Source organism: Lipotes vexillifer, unplaced genomic scaffold, assembly GCF_000442215.2.
Source record: "Lipotes vexillifer unplaced genomic scaffold, Lipotes_vexillifer_v1.1 scaffold228, whole genome shotgun sequence".
NCBI classification, from domain to species: Eukaryota; Metazoa; Chordata; class Mammalia; order Artiodactyla; family Lipotidae; genus Lipotes; species Lipotes vexillifer.
Genome location: NW_006795410.1, coordinates 969,249 through 990,993, shown reverse-complemented (window position 1 = coordinate 990,993; position 21,745 = coordinate 969,249). Strand labels below are relative to the sequence as shown.

Sequence of the window (21,745 nt, the reverse complement as noted above, 5' to 3'; positions counted from 1 at the left end):
CCCGTGAGCCATGGCCGCTGAACCTGCGTGTCCGGAGCCTGCACTCCGCAACGGGAGAGGCCACAACAGTGAGAGGCCCGCGTACCGCAAAAAAAAAAAAAATTATACTTAATTTGGAAAAAGCAATACAGAGATGGTAAAAAGATCAGTGACTGCCAGGGGGTTGGGGGGAAGTGAGGAGTATTGAACAGGTGGAGCACAAGGTACTTCTTAGGGTGGTAAATCTATTTTAATGATACTGTAATGGTTGATACATGACACTATGCATTTGTCCAAAACCATAGAATTTACACGCAGTATTCCTTAAAATATGCAAATATAAAAACAATATTTAGGAGGTTAGGGGAACCCAGGATATAATGCAGAATGTGACAAAACAATCTACCTGTATTAAAAATGTATGAATCAACCTCACTGAAAAGTATGAGGGGTGGGGGAAGTGTTGACCTAAATAACTTTGCAAATGAGTGGAGTCTGTAAGACTAAAGGCAAAAGAAACTGAACATAAACATACTCTAGCTGATAAAGTTGTTTCCAATGGGGACATGGGTTACCAATCTGGAAATGGCTATACATTACACTGGAAATGAACAATTAAGTGAAAGGATGATAGATGCTGAGAGCCGGATTTTTCACTATTGGAGTGGAGGGTACAGGTAAGAAGAAGCAGCTAGAATGATCCATGTGGTAATCAGTTGGAGCCAGAAACATCAGAATAAACCCATGTTTAACTTAATGTAGGCACAGATCATTAAACATAGAAATATTTGCAGATATACATATATACAAGGTTAGAGTACACACATTTAGCACCTTGTCATGTCAGCTAACTTAAAAGAAATTATCCCCTCCAGTAGCAATGAGCACACTTAGTTAAGCCTTGTGATTTCTAATACCATTATCCAATGAAAGGGCTCCTTAGAGCAATGACTGATTCTAGGGTTAGGGAAGGAAGTATACAAGAGGGCCCTGGAGCATCTTGTAGTGCCAGATAATAAGGAAGTGCTCAAAAATGAAACAAAACAAAACAATGAGAGCAATATGCTGAAAGGACACAGGAACCAACTGAAAGCACTTCCAATGGCCAAATCTGGAACAGTTTGAGACACACAATAAATAAAAGTAGTACTAGATTACAAACCAAAGTAAAAGATTAATATTTGGAGTTTATACTGATATAAATAAATGATTGAATAAAAATAAATAAATGGCAGAGGAAAGACAAATCTACCTTGCAGAAGAAATCCAAATAATTTATGTAGAAACTCTGCCTTTAAGGGAATGGAGCCTAACTCTCCACACCATGAGTCTCGCCTGCACAAAAATTACAGTGTGTGGTGGGAGGTAGTAACATTAGAATGGAGAAAGCTGACAAACACTTCCTCATCCACATGGTCAGGTGGGTTACTTGATTGCAATGAAAAACATGCTGATAAGATGGACTCTTGATAATATACTATGACTGGTGCTTTTCTTTAGTGATCTTCCTTTCAAAACTCTGCAACTAACCCCAATCTAATCAGAAGAAAAACATCCCACAAATCCCAATTGAGAGACGTTCTACAAAATCATGGATCATAGTACAGGTATCTCCCACTTTTTGAAATTTTGCTTTACACCCCTTTGCTTTTAAGAAGGACCTACATTAGTACCTGTTTTTGCTAACAGAAAGAAATCCGAAGAGAATTTTCACTTTTACGATGAAAGGTGAAAAGCAAAAATAGCATTCAGTGTTTGTTTTGCAGCCAGCAGAAAGAGTGGCACAGGGAAGATCCTTCCCCAGGAACTACACTTAGCATCTCAGCATCAAGCAGACATAGCTTCGAATTGTGTCTGTGAGCTTCTGTGCTTTATCTCGATTTATTTTGTGCATCTGTTAGTAAGGGAATTAACCTAGGGCGATTGCTTCCCCACTTTACACCATTTCAGCTTACAAAAGGTTTCATAGAAACGTCCACTTTTGGATAGCAGGGGAAACCTGTATCAAAACTTCAAAACTATCAGGTCATCGAAAACAAGGAAAGACTGCCACAGCCAAGAGGAGCCTAAGGAGGCTTAACAACGAATTATAACCTTGTGTTTCACATGGAATCCTGGAACAGAGAACAGATATTAGGATAAAAACTAAGAAAATCTGAATAAAGTATGGATTTTAGTTACCCATAAATTATCAATGTTTGTTAAGTAATTCTAACCAATATGCCATACTAATGTAAGGTATTAATAATAATGGAAACTGGGTGTGGGTACAAAGGAACTTTGTACTATCTTCACAATTTTTCTTTAAGTCCAAAACTCTTCTAAGATTGAAAGTTCATTAAAGAAAATAAACTTATCAACTATTGCAAAATATCATCCATCCAAGAATTCAACTAGAAATTGAGCAGTTACTCTCCCAATTTCCATCTTCCTCAAGGATACATGCATCAAGTTTTAATTCTACTTCAATTTCTCTTTTTTTTCCCTCTCCATCTGTCACGTTTGCTCCAACTCTCATCATCTTATACGGTCTTCCTGGACTATTTAATTTAAAAATCCTCTTAACTAGCATCATTTTCGCCTATCTCAAACTAAGAATTAATGGATTAGAAAAGAATGGAATATAAACAACTCTTTTAAAGTTAGGGATATTGATTTAATAAGTTTGGTGGTCCTGAGGTCATTTGGGGGGGAAAAATGTGTGATACTTAAGAAGAAAAGATTAATTAAACTGCTTGCTTCCTGCTTTGGTTTTGTTGTTACACTTAAGCTGCTTATCTTTCTAATGATTTCCTAGAAATATTATTTCTCAAAAGTCTTTGCCAAAATGTAATTTACATGATTGTCTTACAATGCCTTATGAGATCTTGCTTTGTAGTTAGGGCCTTTAGGTGATTGGCTTTACCTGTTTATGGCCTTGGAGTTCTAGGCACTGACAAATAACCAATGTAGAATATTTATAGTACTGTATATTTGACAGTCTGTTGAACTGTTAGGAGTTAGTACTTAAGTTACTTAAGTTGTCCTTGTTTCCTGAAGCTAGAATGAATTCTTGATGAACTAGCAAGCCACTGAATGATTTGTTTTACTATGTATTTTTCATGAATGCCCAAAGATAATCTAGATGGTCTATGATTGCTTTTTTGTGGGCTTTGACATGAGAGACATAAATATACATGATTGCAAATTATCCAAGGCAGACTTTTTAAAATTGCAAGCTATGGTATTTAAATTTGGCCTTTAATCTTCTTTCACCTTTGTATTAGGCTCCCATAGTTACAGTGCAATCCTATGACAAAATATGATTCACCCCATAAATATTCATTTTCATTAATCTTTGGGGGAAGCACAGTTAAGGCATAAAGTAAAGACAAGCTACACTGGCTATGTCAGTAACTATTCATATCCACAAAACCACACCTGTTCTCCAGGTAACATGTTCATTGATCCTTCTACGGTTAAAAGATTTTATTTCATGTTGTGAAGCTTGGTGCTTTCAGTCAGTCAGAAGGTTTGGCAAGGGAGCCTGAGGGGATAGCGAGGAAATATTTGATTTTGAGGCTCAGACTTTTTTATCTGGAAGGGAGTTAAAATGGCTTCTACTAGGAACTGCACTAGTCGACTTCAAAACTACAGAGTTCAGAAAACAGCCTTTGATTTCTCTTATCTCCCTGTAAGCCATGTTTATCAGAAAAGATTAGGAGCAGAGTTAATGCTTCCAGCAGGACCGCTGTCCCAGAAGCTTTTATTAACCAGCTTCCACAGTCTATTCTTTCACTGTTATGAAAAAATTGGTAATCTGCTTTGTATTTCTCAATCTACCTGGCATTTGTGAACATACTTTGGAGACTAAACCAAAAAATGGAGCCTTAAACAGGAAATATACGCTTAAAATATATATATATTCTTTAAATAAATTCCAAGGAAAAATAAGTGAAGAACTAAGATGTCCATATGTCATAAAATGGAAGGGGGCGGATTGGGTGGAGGAAGGTGTACCTTCCTGGGAAGAAATAATAAATTATTTTGGTAAAAAAAGGAATGGAAAATAAGTTCCAACAAATGGAAGAATGGAGGTAAATTAAGAAAGTGTTCAGAGAAAAATTAGTGTGAAGGAAAAGAAAGAGAACAAACCATACATATGAGTAGCAATGAAAAGTGGAAAGAAAAGAACCAGTTATCCAGTAGTTATTGGCACTCTCAGAAGTAAGGGAACCAAAGGTAGTGACACTCTCAGAACCTGAAAGGCTAGGAGAACAGGCTGTGCTTCTCCTTACCACCCCCACCACCCCCTGCTGTCAGCGCTTAACTCTGGAAGCCTTTCTGCTGCCCCAAGTGCCATGTCTTTCTAGTTTGGCATGTCCATGACTAGTTAACTTTCTAGACCCCAGTTGGAGCCATTCCTGCCCAGGATGCTGAGTCATCAAACTAAAACTTTGATAACTTTCTTGTCTCTGTAAATGGTCCACCTGACCAGAAATGCAGTATATCCCCATCAGCAAATCCCCAAATGTCAAGCCAATCCTGGGTCTTTCACCCCAGACAAAGTTGACTATGTGACCCAGCCAAGCAGATATTTTTCTATTAGTCTCTTCCTTGTTCCTTATTCTTCATCCTATAACAGCTTCTTATCTTGTGCCCAATTTTGCAGTTCTTGGAAAGGAGACCATCTACTTCATGAAGGGTTAACGTTTGTTTGTATTACCTAAATTGTCTTTTTTGATCATTTTTTAAAGTTAGGCCAGCCAGCCATACTATGCACTTGTCTCGACATCCATGCTAAACCAGTGTGTTGATATAAATGGTTTTCAAAAAATAGTAATTTTTAAGCCGTGGGGAAGCAAAGTGGTGGAGAAGGGACAGGGGATGGGACAGGAGGGAAGAAGAGGGTCAGGTCACCATTGGGCAACGTCCAATTGGGGTGCAGACCAGGGCAGGGGCAGGGGCAGGTTGCTGGGTAATTAATCTTATCATTCCCTTCCTTTTTTTCCTTAAGAAGTTCGGATGGTAAGCATCATGTTTTTATTTTTTATTTTATGTATGTATGTATGTATTTTGTTTTATACTATTTTATTTGAGCTCTTGATTCTCAAGGCAGGACTCACAGAACTGTCACCAAGGAAAATCACATGCAATACTTCAGTCAAAGCAATTACTGATGGAAGAACCCGCAGAATCCACAGAGGAGAAAGCAGTACCAGCTAAGTGGCAGGAGTCAAAGGACATCATGTGGAAACAACAGCAGCATATGAAGCACCTTAGGAAGAATTAGGAAAATGTGCCCCTTCCCCAAGATACATTTATAAATCTACTACCTCTGAACAATTAACTCTGAACTCCAGGTTCAGATGTCTTGCCAGAATTATGCAGCGTACAAACAAACATGGAAGTCCTTAGAGATGGGAAAAGATGCAGTGAGTTAGCACCTGAGGACAAAGGGGGAGAAGTGGGTCCTTGCTGTGTGACTGTGGAAAATCACGTCACCTCTCTGAGTTCAATATTTCTTTCTCAAATTGAAATAATAATAATAATAGCTGCCAAGCTTGGCTTGTGGTGATAATCAACAGAGAGAAATATGGGACCGCTTTACAAAGCTATGGCCTGTTATCTGAGCCTGTGTTCCCTGCCAGATTCACACATGCAAAGCTCAGAGGCAATTACAAGTCACTGCCAAGTAAAGTCTTTGAACTTGATTTCCCTAATCAAAGCTTTGAATACCATAGAAAAGTTCAATGAACTCTCAGAGGTGGGGTGTTAAATCCCAAAGGTTTCAAAAATGTCACTTTTTGAAGCTTCATGTTTTTATATTATTATTGTAATTAACAGCAGCCAGGCAAATATTTCTTACCTTTCTCCTTTACTTCTCCAGAGTAGCACAGTTCTTTTCTAAATTCAAGGATCAGTATAACAGGCTTGAAAAAATTCACCAACCCCCTTCTACACTTTCAGTCTGCTACAACCAACTAAACACAGGAAAATACTCAAAAAGACCATTTTACACATGGGCAGGAATCTAGGTCAGAAGTCAGAATGGCCTTTCCTTTCTTCTCACTTGGACGTTTATGAAGGGAAGGTATAGCTATGGACCCATAATTTCAGCAGGGGCTGTCCTTAGTGGCAGACGGAACAGGCAGGCGCCAGAGTTTGCCACCAACTTCCAGCCTTCTGTTGCAGCTGCCAGAAAGTGGAGGGGATGGTGGAAAGGGCTGACTCACTGGAGTGAGCCAGGGAGAGTAAGAGGCTGACAGGTACCTCTCTGTTAGGAAGAGCCAGGCTGCAGCTGGGCCCATCAAACAGCTCCTCGGAGTGCCTGCAGTGCAACAAGAGAATATTGGAAGGATTGGTCAGGCCAGGTTTTTCAGAAACTTAGATGCAGTTTTTAACCATATGATAATCTCAATAGATGCAGAAAAAGCTTTGTCAAAATTCAAAACCCATTTATGATAAAAACTCTCCAGAAAGTAGGCATAGAGGGAACTTACGTCAATATAATAAAGGCCATATGTGACAAACCCAGAGCCAACATCGTTCTCAATGGTGAAAAATTGAAACCATTTCCTCTAAGATCAGGAACAAGACAAGCTTGTCCACTCTCACCACTATTATTGACACTGTTGTGGAAATTTTAGCCACAGCAATCAGAGAAGAAAAAGAAATAAAAGGAATCCACATTGGAAGAGAAGAAGTGAAGCTGTCACTGTTTACAGATGATATGATACTATACATAGAGAATCCTAAAGATGCCACCAGAAAACTACTAGAGCTAATCAATGAATTTGGTAAAGTAGCAGGATACAAAATTAATGCACAGGAATCTCTTGCATTCCTATACAATAATGATGAAAATCTGAAAGAGAAACTAAGGAAACACTCCCATTTACCATTGCAACAAAAAGAATAAAATACCTAGGAATAAACCTACCTAAGGAAACAAAAGACCTGTATGCAGAAAACTATAAGACACTGATGAAAGAAATTAAAGATGATACAAACAGATGGAGAGATATACCATGTTCCTGGATTGGAAGAATCAACATTGTGAAAATGACTATACTACCCAAAGCAATCTACAGATTGAATGCAGTCCCTATCGAACTACCAATGGCATTTTTCACAAAACTAGAACAAAAATATTCACAATTTGTATGGAAACACAAAAGACCGCGAATAGCCAAAGCAATCTTGAGAAAGAAAAACAGAGCTGGAGGAATCAGGCTTTCTGACTTCACACTATACTGCAAAGCTACAGTAACCAAGACAGTACGGGGGGCGGGGGTGTGATGTGATGAATTGGGAGATTGGGATTGACATATATACACTAATATGTATAAAATGGATAACTAATAAGAACCTGCTGTATAAAAAATAAAATAAAATAAAATTCAAAAAAATAAAAATAATTAAAATAAAATAAAATAAAATATATCCACACACACACACAAAAGGCAGTATGGTACTGGCACAAAAACAGAAATATAGATCAATGGAACAGGATAGAAAGCCCGGAGATAAACCCACACCCATATGGTTACCTTATCTTTCAAAAAGGAGGCAAGAATATACAAAGGAGAAAAGACAACCTCTTCAATAAGTGGTGCTGGGACATCTGGACAGCTACATGTAAAAGAATGAAATTAGAACACTCCCTAACACCATACACAAAAATAAACTCAAAATAGATTAAAAACCTAAATATAAGGCCAGACACTATAAAACTCTTAGAGGAAAACATAGGCAGAACACACTATGACATAAATCACAGCAAGATCCTTTTTGACCCACCTCCTAGAGAAATGGAAATAAAAACAAAAATAAACAAATGGGACCTAATGAAACTTAAAAGCTTTTGCACAGCTAAGGAAACCATAAACAAGACAAAAAGACAACCCTCAGAATGGGAAAAAATATTTGCAAATGAAGCAACGGACAAAGGATTAATCTTCAAAATATACAAGCAGCTCATGCAGTTTAATATCAAAAAAACAAACAACCCAATCCAAAAATGGGCAGAAGACCTAAAAAGACATTTCTCCAAGGAAGATATACAGATTGCCAACAAGCACATGATAGGATGCTCAACATCACTAATCATTAGAGAAATGCAAATCAAAACTACAATGAGTTATCACCTCACAGGTCACAATGGCCATCATAAAATGTCTACAAACAATCAATGCTGGAGAGGATGTGGGGAAAAGGGAACCCTCTTGCATTGTTGGTGGGAACGTAAATTGATACAGCCACTATGGAGAACAGTATGGAGATTCCTTAAAAACAAAAAAAAGAAATACCATATGACTCAGCAATCCCACTACTGAGCATATACACTGAGAAAACCACAATTCAAAAAGAGTCATGTACCACAATGTTCATTGCAGCACAATTTACAATAGCCAGGATAGGGAAGCAACCTAAGTGTCCATTGACAGATGAATGGATAAAGAAGATGTAGCACATATATACAATGGAATATTACTCAGCCATTAAAAGAAATGAAATTGAGTTATTTGGAGTGAGGTAGATGGACCTAGGCTCTGTAATACAGAGTGAAGTAAGTCAGAAAGAGAAAAACAAATACCATATGCTAACACATATATATGGAATCTAAAAAAAGAAATAGTTCTGATGCACCTAGGGGCAGGATAGGAATAAAGATGCAGACATAGAGAATGGACTTGAGGACACTGGGAGGGGGAAGGTTAATCTGGAAGAAGTGAGAGAGTAGCATTGATATATATACACTACCAAATGTAAAATTGATAGCTAGTGGGAAGCAGCTGCATCCCGTGGGGAGATCAGCTCGGTGCTTTGTGACGACCCAGAGGGGTGGGATAGGGAAGGTGTGAGGGAGACACAAGAGGAAGGGGATATGGGGATATATGTATACCTATAGCTGACTCACTTTGTTATACAGAAGAAAATAACACAACATTGTAAAGCAATTATACTCCAATAAAGATGTTAAGAAAACCAAAAAAAAAAAAAAAAAGAATGAGGAGTTGCCATCTTTACATCTGCTGCCATGGGCATGTACTCTCTCCCCTCTAAGACTCATCTATATAGTGGGACTAATAATACTCCTATATAATATCATTACAGATAATAAATGGAATAAAATAGTTCATATGCCTAACACAATTCCTAGTACATTTTGTAGCTCAAAGATTGTGAGCTCTCTCTTCAATCATTCCTCTGAGTTAATGCATCCTAAGATCTTTACTAGCATGTTAGTTACCTTCATCTTTTTGGTTTGTGTCTTTAGATAATACACCATTTTCATCATCAGGGAATACTCACTCAAGGCAGAGTCAAGATGGCTACATGGTAAGATGTGGAGTTAGCGTGACCCCACAACTAGGGTGCCTGCTGGCTTCTGGTGGGGGACTCTGACATCTAAGGAGGTGGAAGGAACCCCAAAGTGAACAGGCATGACATAGGGGGACCGAGGGCAAAGGAGAAGTGAAGATCAGACAGGATAAGCCCCTGAGGCCAGGGAGATCAGGAGAGGCAAGTGAGAGGGACTCTCCGGGAAGAGCCAGAGAGGAGCAGAGGGCAATCACCTGGCCCACTTGGGCCGGGGAGCTTGCTGAGCTCCCAAGCCAGTACCCACCTTCCAAAGCCCTATCCAGGCCACGTGGGTCCTGGGGACATAAGAGGGAGGCCAGTGAGATCAGGACAGGCAGGCAGCAGGAGCCATCCAGGAGGAGCAGGAGAGGAGCAGAAGGCGATTGCCTCACCCACTTGGGCACGGGGAGCCTGCTGAGCTCCCAGGCTGATCCCCTGCCCTCCAAGGACCCCTCCAGGCTGTGTGGGTCCTTGGGGGCATAGGAGGGAGGCTGGGGAGATCAGGAGAGGCAGGCAGGAGGGGCCCTCCCAGATTGGAGGAGCAGGAGAGGAGAGGAGGGTGTTTGTCCCACCCACTCAAGCCCAGGAAGGATGCTGGGCTCCAAGGTGAGGTCCCCTGCCCTCTGAGATAAGGGGTTGGGGATAAATCTGGACCTCTTCTGTTCCTTGAGCCTAAGCCTAACCCCCCACAGCCCCCAGAGCCCTTTCCATCCCTGTGGGTCCTGAGCATTGGCCCCACTCACCACCCAAACCTCGCCCTTGCTTAGGTCCTGCCCTCCACAGCAAAGGCCTTCCTCCACCTTTAATTTTTTTCTTTTCCCTCCTCCTTTTTTTTTTTTTTTTTACTATTATGGTACTGATGTACCTTCCAGTTGTTGATTCATCTGTATTTTTATTTTTACATTCTTTCTAACAAATATGATAGTTTCCTAGTCTAATTTTATTTTTTACTTTGTTGTTTTTTGGGTTGTTTTGCTGTCCCAGGGGATCTTGGTTCTTGAGACCAGAGGTGGGCCAAAGTTCCTGTGGTGGGAGCTCTGAGTCAGAACCACTGGACTAACAGAGAACCACAGACCCAAGGGAATATTCACCAGAGTGAGGTCTCAGAGAGTTCCTCATGTCAGCATGAAGACCCAGCTCTACCCAACAGCCTACAAACTCCAGCGTTGGAAGCCTCGGGCTAAACCACCTGGAACACAACACAGGAACACAATCCCATCATAAAAAAAAAAAAAATGAGAAGGCAAAAAAATATGTCACAGATGAAAGAGCAAGGTTAAAAACCTACAAGACCAAATAAATGAAGAGGAAATAGGCAATCTACCTGAAAAACAATTCAGAGTAATGATAGTAAAGATGGTCAAGAATCTAGGAAATAAAATGGAAGCACGGACTGGGAAAATACAAGAAATGTTTAACAAAGATCTAGAACTAAAAACAAACAAACAGAGATGAACAACACAATAACTGAAGTGAAAAATACACTAGAAGGAATCAATAACAGAATAACTGAGGCAGAATAATGAATAAGTGAGCTGGAAGACGAAATGGTGGAAATAACTGCCAAGGAGCAGAATAAAGGAAAAAGAATGAAAAGAACTGAAGACAATCTCAAGACCTCTGGGACAACACTAAATGCACCAGCATTTGAATTATAGTGGTCCCAGAAGGAGAAGAGAAAAAGAAAGGGTCTGAGAAAATATTTGAAGAGATTATAGTTGAAAACTTCCCTAACATGGGAAAGGAAATAGTCAATCAAGTCCAAGAAGCACAGAGAGTCCCATACAGGATAAACCCTAGGAAAAACACACCAAGACACATATTAATCAAACTAAGAAAAATTAAATTCAAAGAAAAAATATTAAAAGCAGCAGGGAAAAACAAAAAATAGCATACAAAGAAATCCCCATAAGGTTAACAGCTGATTTTTCAGTGGAAACTCTGCAGGCCAGAAGGGAGTGGCAGGATATACTTAAAGTGATGAAAGAGAAAAACCTACAACCGAGATTACTCTACCCAGCAAGGATCTCATTCAGATTCAATAGAGAAGTCAACAGCTTTTCAGGCAATCAGAAGCTAAGAGAATTCAGCACCACGAAACTGGCTTTACAAAAAATGCTAAAGAAACTTCTCCAAGCCAGAAACGCAAGAGAAGAAAAAGACCCACAAAAACAAACTCAAAACAATTAAGAAAATAGTAGTAGGAACATATATATTGATAATAACCTTGAATGTAAATGGGCTAAATGCCCCAAACAAAAGACACAGGCTGGCTGAATGGACACAAAAACAAAACCCATATATATGCTGTCTACAAGAGACCCACTTCAGACCGAGGGACACATACAGACTGAAAGTGAAGGGGTGGAAAAAGATATCACATGGAAATGGAAATCAAAAGAAAGCTGGAGTAGCAATACTCATATCAGATAAAATAGACTTTAGGGCTTCCCTGGTGGCACAGTGGCTGAGAGTCCGCCTGCCGATGCAGGGGACATGGGTTTGTGCCCCGGTCCGGGAAGATCCCACATGCCACAGAGTGGCTGGGCCCGTGAGCCATGGCCGCTGAGCCTGTGCGTCCGGAGCCTGTGCTCCGCAATGGGAGAGGCCACAACAAAAAAAAAAAAAAAAAAAAAAAAAAATAGACTTTAAAATAAAGACTGTTACAGAAGATAAGGAGGGACACTACATAATGATCAAAGGATCAATCCAAGAAGAAGATATAACAATTATAAATGTTTATGCACCTAACATAGGAGCACCTCGATACATATAGCAAATGCTAACAACCATGAAAGGAGAAATAGACAGTAACACAATAATAGTAGGGAACTTTAGCACCCTACTTTCACCAATGGACAGATCATCCAAAAAGAAAATAAATAAGGAAACAGAAGCTTTAAATGACACAAATAAACCAGATAGATCTAACTGATATTTATAGAACATTCCACCCAAAAGTGGCAGAATACACTTTCTTCTCAAGTGCACAAGGAACATTCTCCAGCACAGATCACATCTTGGATCACAAATCAAGCCTCAGAAAATTTAAGAAAATTGAAATCGTATCAAGCATGTTTTCTGACTACAATGCTATGAGATTGGAAATCAATTACAGAAAAAACTGTAAAAAACACAAATACATGGAGGCTAAACAGTGTGCTACTAAATAACCAAGAGATCACTGAGGAAATCAAAGAAGAAATTAAAAAATACATAGAAACAAATGACAACAAAAACACGACAACCCCAAACCTATGGGATGCAGCAAAAGCAGTTCTAAGAGGGAAGTTTATAGCAATTCAATTTCACCTCAAGAAACAAGAAAAATCTCAAATAAACAATCTAACCCTACACTTAAAACAGCTAGAGAAAGAAGAACAAAGAAAACCCAAAGTCAGTAGAAGGAAAGAAATCATAAAGATCAGAGCAGAAATAAACAAAATAGAAACAAAGAAAACAATAGCAAATATCAATAAAACTAAAAGCTGGTTCTTTGAGAAGATAAACAAAATTAACAAACCCTTAGCCAGACTCATCAAGAAAAAAAGAGAGAAGATGCAAGTCAATAAAATTAGAAATGAAACAGGAGAAATCACAACTGACACTGCAGAAATACAAAGGATTATAAGAGACTACTACAAACAACTATATGCCAATAAAATGGACAACCACGAAGAAATGGACAAATTCTTGGAAAGGTACAATTCCAAGACTGAACCAGGAAAAATTAGAAAATATAAACAGACCTATCAGAAGGAATGAAATTGAAACTGTAATTTAAAATCTTCCAACAAAGTGAAGTCCAGGATCAGAGAGCTTCACAGGAGAATTCTATCAAACATTTAGAGAAGAGCTAACACCCATCCTTCTCAAACTCTTCCAAAAAATTGCAGAGAGAGAAACACTCCCATATTCATTCTAAAAAGCCACCATCGCCCTGATACCAAAGCCAGAGCAAAGATATCACAAAGAAAGAAAATTATAGACCAAGATCACTGATGAACATAGATGCAAAAATCCTGGACAAAATACTAGCAAACAGAATGCAACAGCACATTAAAAGGATCATATACCATGATCAAGTGGGATTTATCCCAGGGATGCAAGGATTCTTCCATATATGCAAATCAATCAATGTGATATACCACATTAACAAATTAAGGAATAAAAGCCATATGATCATGTGAATAGATGCAGAAAAAGCTTTTGACAAAATTCAACACCGATTTATGATAAAAACTCTCCAGAAAATGGGCATAGAGGGAAACTACCTCAACATAATAAAGGCCATATATGACAAACACACAGCAAGCATCATACTCAATGGTGAAAACCTGAAAGAATTTCCACTAAGATCAAGAACAGGACAAGGCTGTCCACCCTCACCACTCTTATTCAACATAGTTTTGGAAGTCCTAGCCAAGCAATCAGAGAAGAAAAAGAAATATAAGTAATCCAGATTGGAAAAGAAGAAGTAACTGTTTGCAGATGACATGATACTATACATAGAAAATCCTAAGGATGCCACCAGAAAACTACTAGAACTAATCAATAAATTTGGTAAGGTTGCAGGATACAAAATTAATGCACAGAAATCTCTGGCATTCTTATATACCAATAATGAAAAATCAGAAAGAGAAATTAAGGAAACAGTCCCATTTACCATTGCAACAAAAAGAATAAAATACCTAAGAATAAACCTGCCTAAGGAGCTGAAAGACTGTACTTTGAAAACTATGAAACACTGATGAAAGAAATCAAAGATGACATAAACAGATGGAGAAATATACCATGTTCTTGGATTGGAAGAATCAATATTGTGAAAATGACTATAGTACCCAAAGCAATCTACAGATTCCCTGCAATCCTTATCAAACTACCAAAGGTATTCTTCACAGAATTAGAACAAAAAAATCTTACAATTTGTATGGAAACACAAGAGACCCCGAATAGCCAAAGCAATCTTGAGAAAGAAAACCTGAGTTGGAGGAATCAGGCTCCCGACTTCAATGTATACCACAAAGCTACAGTAATCAAGACAATATGGTACTGGCACAAAAACAGACATATAGATCAATGGTACAGGATAGAATGCCCAGAGATAAACCCACGCACACATGGGCACCTAACTTATGACAAAGGAGGCAAGAACATACAATGGAGAAAAGATAGTCTCTTCAACAAGTGGTGCTGGGAAAACTGGGCAGCTACATATAAAAGAATGAAATTAGAACACCACCTAACACCATCCACAAAAATAAACTCCAAATGGATTAAAGACTTAAATGTAAGACCAGACACTATAAAACCCTTAGAGGAAAACATAGGAAAATCACTCTTTGACATAAACCACAGCAAGATCTTTTTGGACCCACCTCCTAGAGTAATGGAAATAAAAACAAAAATAAACAAATGGGACTTAAATAAACTTAAAAGCTTTAGCATAGTAAAGGAAACCATAAACAAGACAAAAAGATAACACTCAGAATGGAAGAAAATATTTCCAAATGAAACAACAGACAAAAGATTAATCTCCAAAACATACAAACAGCTCATGGAGCTCAATATCAAAAAAAACAAACAATCTAGTTAAAAAATGGGCAGAAGACCTAAATAGACATTTCACCAAGGAAGACATACAGATGGCCAAGAGGCACCTGAAAAGATGCTCAATGTCACTAATTATTAGAGAAATGCAAATCAAAGCTACAATGAGGTATCACCTCACACTGGTCAGAATGGCCATTATCAAAAAATCTAGAAACAATAAATGCTGGAAAGGGTGTGGTGAAAAGGGAACCCTCCTGCACTGTTGGTGGGAATGTAAATTGATACAGCCACTATGGAGAACAGTATGGAGTTTCCTTAAAAAACTAAAAATTGAACTACCATATGACCAAGCAATCCCACTACTAGGCATATACCCTAAGAAAACCGTAATTCAAAAAGGGTCACGTACCACAATGTTCATTGCTGCTCTATTTACAATAGCAAGGACATGGAAGCAACCTGAGTGTCCACGGACAGACGAATGGATAAAAAAGATATGGCACATATATACAATGGAATATTACTCAGCCATAAAAAAGAAATGAAACTGTGTTATTTGTAGTGAGGTGGATGGGCCTAGAGTCTGTCCTACAGGGTGAAGTAAGTCAGAAAGAGAACAATAAATACCATATGCTAATGCATACATATGGAATCTAAAAAAAAAATAAAAATGGTACTGATGAACCTAGTTGCAGGGCAGGAATAAAGAGGTAGACATAGATAGCTTGAGGACATGGGGTGGGAGGGCAAAGCTGGAGCAAAGTGAGAGTAGTGTCAACAGATACACACTACTGAATGTAAAATAGTTGGCCGGCTGGAAGCAGCAGCATAGCCCAGGGAGATCAGCTCGGTGCTTTGCGATGACCTAGAGGCGGGTAGGATAGGGAGGATGGGAGGGAGGCTCAAGAGGGAGGGGATATGGGGACATGTGTATGCATATGGCTGATTTGCTTTGTTGTGCAACAGAAACTAACATAGTATTGTGAAGAAATTATACTCCAATAAAGATGTATTAAAATAAAAAAGGAATACTCACTCTTGAAGATGTAATAATGTGTTAAAAACTCATATGAGCTATAACAGCTGGGCAATAAAATGTCTCTAATGCAAGGTAATATGGAATGATTTATACTGTGGCTAACTATATTTGTTTTATCTGGCTGAGTTTTGCCATTAGAACCTGTGGGTTCAGTCTGAATTTCTGCATTCTCATTGGAAATAACACATTTTAAAATACTAGTTCCTTTCTTTAAACCAAAACATCTCTACGTGGTGACCTTGGCAAGCTTACAGAGTGTTTATTATATTGATTTGGGACTTGGGGAGGTAGGTAGAAAGATTCTGAATTTATTTTATATGTTTCTAATTTACACTTCTATATGATTGTACATGAGGTCCTTGGGTGACTGAATCAATATAAAAGCCAAGGACTGACCCTGAACTTTTCTTCTCATCACTTTTGTCCTCGATTCCCCAAGTGACAGCTAATTTAAATGGAGACATTTCAGTATCTGGATTCTAGAGTCAAGTAGGTAGGAATAGAGTGGAGTCAAGGTATTGACTTTGAATGGGCAGTTTTCTAATAACTTAGGGGTCCAAAAGTGAAGCTGGTTGTCTAAAGATGTCCACTTACAGGAATGGTTGAAAGAGTTACTGGTTGTACATATGCTAAGTTTGGGGTCTTGGTAGTTCCAAACTCAGACAGCGGTTAGGATTATTTTACTTCTTTGAATCAATTCTTCATGTGCTGTCTGGTAATGTACCCATGACAGCTGGATGACCTGTAAGGAACTGTTCCAGGGCAGAAGTCCTCACACTTAAAGTGCATAAGAATCACTTAGAAGGCACATTTTTCTCTGTGTCTTTTAAATTTATTTCTCTTGATCATAAAATTAACACATAAATCTGCTTATGAGAGAGGCAAAAAGTATAAAGAACAGAGAAATACTTTATATGAAATTAACCAAGCATAGTTATTATTTTGTCATATTTTCTTCCAGCAATAACATCAGTAATCCTGCTAAAACCAGCACAAATGGGATTATATAAACATTTTTTATATTATGAAATTTCTAGCAAATATAAATAACTATTCTGCTTATTAATTTTTTACCCTTTATATTATCATTTTCACTTTCTCTTTATTCTTTTACCTTTTTAGAGCAGTGTTTTTAACCTTGACTGAAATTAGAATCAACAGGGCAGTTTTACTGAAAATACTGATGCCCAAGCTTAAGGCCCAGGTCAGATACAACACGATCTGGAAAAACCATGGGCATTAAAAAAAAAAGTCCTGGGAGTAACAACCTTGTGCGCACCTCCGGGCTCAGCGTGGCACAGATTCATTGCCTCTGAACATCTATCTGTCCATTTGATCGTCCAGTGGGAAAGGGTTCCAGCCACCCTAGGGCAGCCGCCACCCAGGGGCCCGCGACCAGGAGATCCGAAAGCGCTGCTGACTCTCGCGGGCCCGGGCAAGGGACACCACCATGCAGATGTGCGCAGGGGCCTGTGGATTGCATCTGGGTTGCGGAGTCTGAGGCTACCACCGCCTGGCTGGGGGTGCGGGGCCCCGGGTGGGCTCCGCGGGGCCGCTACAGCAGTAGCGGCGGGGATAGCGGGGCGGCTGTGCTCGCGTCTCCTGCAGCGCCTCCTGCCCAGACACGACGACTTTGCTCGGAGGCATATCGATCCCGCGGACAAAGACCAGAGGAGATGTCACAGAGATTAGAGTGCCACTAGGCTATAGCAGACTACATGCCTTTTTAGCTGTCAGAGAAAACTTGGTGGGAGTAACAAGAGATGCCAGTGGAAAAGAAGTGTATCCTCTTGCTCTTCAAACCAGGGAGCAACACATCCAGAAAGACAAGGTTATCAACAACATCTGTACAGCTCAGGCTCTCTTGGCAAATATGGCTACAATGTGCGCAATCTACCAAGGGTCCCATGGGCTGGAACATATTGCTAGGATGGTACATAATGCCACTCTGATTTTGTCTGAATGTCTCAAGTGAGCAGGGCACCAACTCCAGCATGACCAACTCCAGCAGGGCACCAACTCCAGCATGTTCTTTGACACTTTGAAGATTCAGCGTGGCTGCTCAGTGAATGAGGTTTTGGGCAGGGCCTCTCAGTGGCAAATAAATATTCAGCTCATTGAGGATAGCACACTTGGTATTTCTCTTAATGAAACAGTCAATGAGAAAGATCTGCACGACTTGTGGATCTTTGGCTGTGAGTCGTCTGCAGAGCTGGTTGCTGAAAGCATGGGTGAGAAGCAGAGTTATCCTAGGGTCTGCCTTCAAGAGAATTAGCCCATTCCTCACACATCACGCGTTCAACAGTTATCACTCAGAAACAAATATTGTCTGATATATAAAGAGATTGGAAAACAAAGACCATTCCCTTGTTCATAGCATGATTCCCCTGGGGTCCTGTACCATGAAGCTCAACAATTCATCAGAACTCGTGCCTATCACATGGAAAGAATTTGCAAACATCCATCCCTTTGTGCCTCTGGATCAAGATCCAAGGGACCAGCAGCTTTTCTGAGAACTTGAGAAGGATTTGTGTGAACTCATGGGCTGTGACCGAATCTCTTTCCAGCCTAACAGCAGAGCCCAGGGGGAATATGCCAGGCTAGTCACTATCTGAGCCTACTTAGATGGGAAAGGAGAGAGACACATTCCAAAATCCGCACATGGGACCAATTCTGCAAGTGCCCACATGGCAGGCATGAAGATTCAGCCTGTGGAGGTAAATAAATATGGAAATATCGATGCAGCTCATTTCAAGGCTATGGTGGATAAACACAAGGAGAACCTGGCAGCAATCACGATTACATACCCATCCACCAGTGGAGTGTTTGAAGAGACCGTCAGAGACGTTTGTGAACTGATCCACCAACATGGAGGACAGATCTACCTGGACAGGGCAAATATGACCATTCATGTGGAATCTGTTGTCCTGGAGACTTTGGGTCTGATGTCTCACACGTAGATCTTCCCAAGACTTTCTGCATTCCCCCTGGAGGAGGCAGTCTTGGCCTGGGGCCCATCGGAGTGAAGAAGCATTTTCTCCCTTTTCTGCCTAATCATCCCATCATTGCAGCAAAGCCAAGTGAAGATGCCCAGCCTTTGGGTACTGTCAGCACAGCCCCGTGGGGCTCCAGTTCCATCTTGCCTATTTCATGGGCTTATATTAAGATGATGGGAGGCAAGGGCCTTAAACAGGCCACAGAAACTGCTATAATAAATGCCAACTACATAGCCAAATGATTAGAAAAACACTACAGAGTCCTTTTCCAGTGTGCAAGAGGTTACGTGGCTCATGAATTTGTTTTGGATATAAGACCCTTCAAAAAGTCTGCAAATATGGAGGCCGTGGATGTGGCCAAGAAGCTTTAGGATTATGGATTTCATGCCCCTACCATGTCCTGGCCAGTGGCAGGCACTCTCATGATTGAGGCCACTGAGTCAGAAGACAAGGCAGAGTTGGATAGATTCTGTGACGCCAGGATCAGCATTCGGCAGGAAATCGCTGACATCGAGGAAGGCTGCATCAACCCCAGGGTCAATCCACTGAGGAGGTCTCCACACTCCTTGTCCTGTTTCATGTCCTACCACTGGGATCGACCATATTCCAGAGAGGTGGCAGCATTCCCACCCCCCTAGATGAAACCAGAGAACAAATTCTGGCCAGTCGTCACCTGGATTGATGACGTCTGTGGAAATCAGCACATGGTTTGTACCTGTCCACTCATGGTTGTTTATGAGTTCCCATTTTCTTTTCTTTTCTTTTTTTTTTTTTAGTAAACAACAGAAATTTAGTTCTCACAGTTCTGAAGGCTGGAAGTCCAAGATCAGGGTGCTGACATGGTGATGTGAGAGCCCTCTTCCAGGTTTCAGACTTCTAGTTGTACCCTCACATGGCCAAGAGGGGAGGGATCTCTCTGTAGCCTCTTTTGTAAGGGCACTAATCCCACTTATGAGGGTTTCACCCTTGTGACCTAGTCACCTCCTAAGGGCCCCACCTCCTAATACAATCATCTTAGGGGTTAGGATTTCAACTTATTGATTTTGGGGGGCACAAACATTCAGACCATACCAGTGACCAAATGAAATAAAGCTAGAAAGGAGTTAATGTGATTACCTCTAGGGAGTTCAGTGAAAATCATGTATGTTTTTCCAGTGGGTTAGGAGAGAGGATACGTGTACTTTTCATTTGTAGTTCATTTCATCTTGTAGTTTGGTTTTTTTTTTAACCATGTACATGTTGTTCTACTTTGATAGTTTAAATTAAGTGGTTGGGAAAAAAGCACTTTAGTGTAACTGCCTCCTCCCATTACAAACACTGAGACCCACAATTCCTAACTGCAAACCTTTTTTTTCCCTCCTTAAAGGAAGATTTAAGTTCTTCAGTAAGAGGCTAAGAACACCTTAATGAATGAGTTACAAGGTATTAGGTGAAACCAAATGAAATTTTGACCAATGAAGATAGCAGTTTCATATCATTCAAATTAATATATGCTTTTTTCACTGAAAAAGTGAAAGTGAAGCCAGAACTGTAATTATAGCCTGTTATGCACCATACATTTAGTTTTTTATATTGATTTTCTACTTAATTTAATTAAAAAAATTTTTTAAACCCCACAGAGCTCTGTCATAAACACAAAACTATTTTCAATTATAGAAAGGGCTAAGCCATCAGTCTCCAGAGAATTCTGGTTTACTTATTTTTAAAATTAATTTTTATTGGAGTATGGTTGCTTTGTTTACTTTTGTTTGATATGTCTCTTACAAAGCAACCTGCTAATTTAACTCAAAGTTGAAACTAAGAAGATGTCACATGAAGCCATCTATTAAATATTCAGACTACTTGTACATGTAATATGCTGAAGTAATACACCCTGCAATTTTTCTATTTATTTCTTTCGTGAAGAACTCTAACCAGAGAGGGGCCAGGAAGAATTTCCTTGTACAAGAGCAAAGTAGACTTAAGAACAATGTCTTATACTTAATCATTGTTTTTCAGCAAACCTTGAAAGTATCTGAACCTCAAAAGTTAGCCCTAGGCTTTTTTTTATAAAATAAAACTCAATGCTCCTCCCAAATTTGAGGTATTTGATTCCTAATTGAGAATCCTTCTTGAGTATTTTCATCCTATACCTGACAATTTATTCCTGATTGTTACTATGAAGGACTAAAAGCTGTAGAGGATGTGTAGTTTCATATTATAGTTCTTGATATTATAGTAGGATAAGCATGTTGCTCATAGACACCTAGATCTCTAGGGAAGGGACTCTCAAGATCAGCTGATCTGTTCACAAATGAGGAAACTGAGGCCTAAAGAGACTGAGAAATTTAGTCTACACAGAAAGTTAATGACATACATAAAGTGACCAGAGACTGTTCAGCTCCTGCTGAGAGCTTTCTGTTACACTGTGCTGTTTCCTTAACTAAGAAATTCACCATCAAAAATATCCAGGGTTTTTTTTTAAAGAAACTAGTTAAAAGTGGACTTCTATAAACCGAGAAAATCATGATTCTCCAGATATGAGTTCCCATTTTCTGAACAGAAGAGGGCCCCTTCTTAGTCTTCTGTCCTTAGGTTCAAGTGACTGATTTGATGTGGTTTGGAGTGTCATTTTCCACCACAGACTCAAGTAGGGTTCTTTTTGTTTGTTTGTTTTTTTGTGGTACGCGGGCCTCTCACTGTTGTGGCCTCTGCCGTTGCAGAGCACAGGCTCTGGACGCGCAGGGTCAGTGGCCATGGCTCACGGGCCCAGCTGCTCCACAGCATGTGGGATCTTCCCAGGCAGGGGCACGAACCCGTGTCCCCTACATCGGAAGGCGGACTCTCAACCACT

At 39.7% G+C, this 21,745-nt stretch overlaps 1 pseudogene; it reads left to right on the top strand.

The window, feature by feature from the left end:
• The first annotated feature begins 564 nt into the window (after positions 1-564).
• LOC103085937 (glycine dehydrogenase (decarboxylating), mitochondrial-like) lies at positions 565-21,472 on the top strand (annotated as a pseudogene).
• Positions 21,473-21,745: the final 273 nt, after the last annotated feature.